The sequence below is a fragment of the Myotis brandtii genome, unplaced genomic scaffold (genome assembly GCF_000412655.1).
Source record: "Myotis brandtii unplaced genomic scaffold, ASM41265v1 scaffold1423, whole genome shotgun sequence".
Lineage (NCBI taxonomy): Eukaryota > Metazoa > Chordata > Mammalia > Chiroptera > Vespertilionidae > Myotis > Myotis brandtii.
The window spans coordinates 465,123-471,080 of NW_005355087.1; the positions used below are offsets into that span (position 1 = coordinate 465,123).

Below are 5,958 nucleotides of genomic sequence, written 5' to 3' on the forward strand. Positions count from 1 at the left end.
TGTGCACCGGTGGGGTCCCTCAGTGTGGCCTGCGGGAATTAGGCTGAAACCACAGTCCAAATCTCTCAAGGGATGTAGTAATGCACAAAGCGGCAGGCGGCGGGGGAGGACCCTGAGCCCCGGCGGGGTGCCACACTGCTCCCGCTCAGCCCCGCCTCTCAGAGCCTTGGTAGGTTCACTGCTGCTCTGCTGTGGTCTCTGTGTGCCCGTCCTAGGGTGATACCGGCACACCCATGATCGAGAAGTGGCCATGGGCTCGTGCCCAGTCAGTCCCAATGCTGGTCCTGATTCCAGCCCTGGTCCAGATGGGGGAGGGGCGCGAAGGGGGAGTGTTCGTGGGAGAGGCTCGCACTGCCGCAGCTGCGCTTGCCAGCCATGAGCCCGGCATCTGGCGCCCTTTGATCAGCTGACCATTGCTCCCGCTGTGGGAGCACACTGACCACCAGGGGGAAGCTCCTGCATTGAGCATCTGCCCCCTGGTGGTCAGTGTGCATCAGTTGAACAGTTGCTTAGGCTTTTATATAGAGAGATTTTCTTTTCTTCTTTTTTTAAAAATATATTTTATTGATTTTTCACAAAGAGGAAGGGAAAGGGATAGAGAGTTAGAAACATCGATGAGAGAGAAACATCGATCAGCTGCCTCCTGCATGCCCCCTACTGGGGATGTGCCTGCAATCAAGGTACATGCCCTTGACCAGAATCGAACCTGGGACCCTTTAGTCTGCAGGCCGATGCTCTATCCACTGAGCCAAACTGGTTAGGGCTATAGAGAGATTTTCAAAAGTTAAAGACAAGGAGAGAATCTTAAAAGCATCAAGAAAAAAAAAAATCAACTTGTTATGTACAAGGGAACTCCTATAAGACTTCCAGTAGACTTCTCAGCAGAAACTTTGCAGGCCAGAGGGAGTGACACAGTATATTCAGAGTGCTGAGGGGAAATAAAACCACCTGCCAAATAAGAGTGCAATACTCAGCAAAACTGTTATACAAAAATGAAGAAATGAAAGACAAAAGCTGAGGGAGTTCATTACCCCTAGTCCTGCCTTACTAGAAATGCTAAAGGGAGTTATTCAAGTTGAAATAAAAGGATATTAAAGGGTAACATGATAGCATAGGAAAGTATAAAACTTGTTGATAAAGATAAGTGTATAGACACATGCAGAATATTGCATTATAGTAATGATGATGAGCAAGTCACTTTTAATTCTAGTATAAAAGTCAAAAGATAAAAGTATTAAAAATAACTATAAATAATAAATTTTAATGGGTACACAATACACATAGATATAAATTGTGGCATCAATACAAAAAATAGGGGTGGGGGAGTAAACGTGTAAAGTTTTTGTATGCAATTGAAGTCTTGTCAGCTTAAAATAGACTGTTATAAGACATTTTATGTAAGCCCTGTGCTAACTACAAAAATAATACATAGGACATTACACAAGAGAAACAGAGACATAAATCAAAGCATATCATAAAAACACACACACACAAAATTAGATAGCAAAAAAAGAAAAGAACAACAGAACTGCTGGGGTCCATCCCCAGCAGGTCCAGGGGTCCCCAAAGGTGTGGACGGAGTCGGCGAAGAAGGAATGACACAGAGACAGCCTTCAGTTGATCAGCAGCCTAGCCAGGATCTCTAGCCAGGAACTCCAGCCAAGTTCTGGTCAGGATCTCCAGCCAGGTTCTGTGTCCATGTTCTCTTGCTAGGTTCTCCAGCCAAGTTCTGTCCAGGTTCAGTCACCAGGTTCTAGTCAGGTTCTCTTGCCATGTTTTATCCAGGTTCTGTCTCTAGGTTCTTCAGCCAGGTTCTCTCGCTAGGTTCTGTGTCTAGGTTCTGTCTCTTGTTGGCTTGTTACATCTGTATTTATACCAGTTGATTCTAATCCTGTCAATTTCTATTCCAAAGGTTAGGGCGTTGTTTCTTATCTCCATTCCAGGGAGTAAAGATTATGTAGCTTAAGCGTGATTGTTCATAGTTAAAGTGATTAACTACCCGCCTGGCACTTAGTTAAGGGGTTTTATTCCCTCCCTAACTTCAGGGGAAAATTCCTACCTGGGGAAACAACCTTTCTCGGAGAGGTGACCTTGGTTAAAACACATAGCGCCAAGAAGGGGAGCAAATATATTAAGAACAGTATGCCATATACGCCAGGTCCCTTGAAACATACGCTGTGCAGATGTTTCTTTTCTGCAGCGACTGTGTCAAGCAGCAAGGATGGACCGGCTTCTGGCACAGAACTATAAGACAAAACAAAAAATTGGCAATAGTAAATCCTTTCCTATCAATAATTATATTAAATGTAAATGAGTTAAACTCCCTAGTTAAAAAAAAATAGAGCGGCTGAATAGATTAAATACACAATGTCTGGCTATATACTATTTACAATAAATTCACTTGTGTTGGCAGAACATTCAGGAGAAATAGCAATTCAATAATAGTAGAGGAGTTCAATACTTCATTTTGAATAATGGATACAACAACCAGACAGATAATTTGACAAAGATGGTAGACTTTGAATAACACTATTGGCCAAACAGACACTAATGGATCCAATCAACCAAATCAGCAGAAATGTTACTAGCTTGAACTGAAAGGAACAGAGAAGAGTTGAAATGAAGTAAAATTGTTGAATTTCTGGAATGCTACAGAACAAGACAATAGTGCTATTGGCTGCGAACATACATTATCCTTCAAAAAGTGGGGAGAATAATCCAGAAAGCAAGGCTGCCTCCTCTTCAGTTCTAGAAAGCAGGGCCAACTCCTCAGTTTCAGCAGGCCAAGCTGCTGCTCCCCAGGGACTCAGGAATGTGGCTTCCATCCAGGACCTTGGGGGCAATGATGCTGCTTCAAGGGCAGGGCCATCATCAGGTGGGCCTGGAGGACAGAGCATGCCAGAGTCCATTCATTGTCTTCACTAGCTGAGTTTAGACAGAGACCCCCAAAAGCTAGTAACCTTTGAAGTCCTAGCAAAGGTCAGGACTGTGTACCACCCAGTTAATCTAGGAACCACTCAGTTAATTTAGGTAATCGTAGTTGAAGCATCATCCCCACCTTAGTTCACTTAATTCCTTAGATACTTGTGTAGATTCTTGCTGATTATTGTTGATCAGATACTCTGCCTCTTCCTGGAAATTGTCTACTGATGAGCTAATCAGATACTCTGTATATTCCTGGAAATTGTCTGCTGATCTGTGTGTCATTGAAACCTCCTTACCCTAAGGGCTACTCCAGATCAATACAAGATTGGAGCGGCCTGAGCATTGGTGGAAGTCCTTCCGGACTTGCCCGCCTGGTCCCCCAATATTGCAAAATTATCTCGTGTCATTTCTCTCTCATTTGTGTGCCGCCCCTCTTTCAGATACCGAACCCTCCTCCACGCGGGACGTGGAAGGAAACTCACTCAGCAAGAGCATCCAGCCAAAGATAATTATTTTCTAATCTTAAAATAGAATAAAGTTTTCCCTGGTAGGTTTTGGACTTGCTTGGGACCTGTGACCTTTTTCTTCTTTCTCATTTCTCACTCTCAGATTGGAATGTCTATTCTCTGCTTGTACCACCACTGTATTTTGGAAGAAGATAACTTTGATTTCACAGGTTCACAGCTGAGTAGGAATTTTGCCTCAACATGTATTATATCTTGAGTTTTAGCCACATTTGATTTAAATATTTAGGTAAGATTTGGGACTTATTGGTGCTTAGCATTAAGACTTTAGGGCTGTTGAGATGGAGGTTAATGTATTTTTCATGTGAGAAGGACATGATAAATGTGTGCTCCCCAAATTTCTATGTTGAAGCCCTAACCCCCATACCTTAGAATATAACTGTATGTAGAGATAGGGCCTTTAAAGAAGTGGTTAAGTTAAAACAAGGCTATTAGGCTATGCCCTGATTCAATCTGACTGGTGTTATAAGAAGAGGAAACATGAACAAGAAAAGAAATGCCAGGATGCTTTCACACAAAAGAAAGACCATGTGGCTTGTGTAGCCCACCCCCATCCAAGGAACAGCAGCCTCCTGATCACCACACCCTCTGTCTGAGGAACAGCAGCTGTGTGTGAAGCTTCCTCCCACCAGCCAGAGGAGCCACCACAGCGGTAAACAGCACCCACCACAGGAGCTGCTGCCAGCTGAGGAGCAGCTGCTACCACAACCGCCCGAGGAGCAACTGCAGCCCGAGGAGCCACTGCCACCCAGGGAGCAGCCACTGAATGACTCAACATCTAGATATGTCTGTGAGATCAAACATGGGTAGACAAAGAAATCCCCAAAGGAAAGAAAAGGAGGACTCACCAGAAAAGCAGCTAAGTGAAACCGAGGCATGCAGCATGACAGAAAAAGAATTCAGATTAAGGGTCCTAGAATGCATAAACCGGATGGAGGAAAAAATCAACAACTTATGCAAGAAGCAAGAAGAAACAGATGAAAAAAATCAATAAATTATGTAAGAACCAAGAAGAAATGAAGAGTGATATAGCTGCAATAAAAAACACCATTGAAAGTTTCAACAGTAGACTAGGAGAAGCGGAGGACCTTCTAATTAGCGAAATAGCTGCAATAAAAAACACCATTGAAAGTTTCAACAGTAGTAGACTAGGAGCGGAGGACCTTCTAATTAGCGAATTAGAAGACAGGGAAGCAAAACACACCCAAACTGAACTGCAATTGGAGAAAAAAATTAAAAGACAGGAGGAGAGCCTAAGGGAGCTATGGGACAACATGAAACGAAACAACATACAAATAATTATCTCTGAAAGCCAGCAGCAAGGTGGGGTGGGGTTATAACCAGGCACAGAAATCTACAATCTCTCAATATCTGTATTTATAACAGAAAACCACACACTGGGCAGCTCAAATAATGAACAGTTGTTGTCTCAGAGTTCCGGAGGCTGGCAGTCTGAGAGGAAGGTGTCCACAGGACTGGTTCCCTCTGAGGGCTGGGAGAAGAATCCGTCCTTACCTCCCCCTAACGCTGGCAAACTTTGCCATTCCTCGGTGTATAGAAACATCACCAGGACTCCTGCCTTAGTCTTTTTTAAAAATCCTATCTAATAAAGACAGAATATGCAAATTGACTGTCACACTGTCATAAAGATGATGGCACCCATAGCCACAAGATGGCGGCACCCAGTCCCCTCAGCCCTGCTGTAGTCCCCCAGTTCTTTCAGCCCTGACGGGGGTGGCAGGCCAACTGTGCAGCCGGACCCGCCCTCAGGCCCCCAGCCACCCAGGGCTGACCCGAGGCACAGGCAAGCCTCGGATGTCAACTGTCCAACTGACACCTGAGGTGCAGGCAAGCCATGGATGGTGGCTGCCCAGCCGCCCAGGGGCACCCGAGGCTCAGGTAACCAGGGCCAGCAGAGGCTTGTGCTGCTGGCAGAGGCAGCAGCAGAAGTGTGATGGGGGCATCGCCTTCCCCTGATGGCTGGGTTGTCTCTCACCCCTGAGGGCTCCTGAACTGTGAGCAGGCCGGGCTGAGGGACCACTCCCCCCTCCAATGCATGAATTTTCATGCACAGGGCCTCTAGTTTAATATATATATCCTATCTAATAAAAGAGAAACATGGTAATTAGCCGTACCTCTGCTACCCTTCCCATTGGCTAATCAGGGCGATATGCAAATTAACTGCCAGCCAAGATGGTGGCCGGCAGCCAGGCAGCTTGAAGCGAACATGAGGCTTGCTTGCTTCAGTGACGGAGGAAGCCAACGTTCCCCGCCTGCCACTGCCGGCCTCTGAGCTTGCAGTTTGAAACGTTGTTACAAATATAGAATCTAAACAAACTCCAGAAACCTGCTTTCAGCCAGCCGGGATCTCAGAGCTGGAGTTGAAACAGTGTTTCGATTATAGAACCCAAACAAACCAGATACCTGCTTTCAGCAGCCTAGGCCTAAGAGCTGGAGCCAAGCCTCAGAGCTAAAGCTGGCCCAGAATAAAAAAAAAAGAAAAAAAGGA

At 45.3% G+C, this 5,958-nt stretch overlaps 1 long non-coding RNA gene across 1 annotated transcript in view; it reads right to left on the reverse strand.

The window, feature by feature from the left end:
* Positions 1–2,311: 2,311 nt before the first annotated feature.
* LOC102262142 overlaps positions 2,312–5,958 on the reverse strand; it is a 20,847-nt gene continuing 17,200 nt past the window's right edge. Inside the window, exon 4 of the long non-coding RNA XR_001361054.1 lies at positions 2,312–2,881. This is a non-coding gene — a long non-coding RNA (uncharacterized LOC102262142). The remainder of the gene's footprint in view (positions 2,882–5,958) is intronic.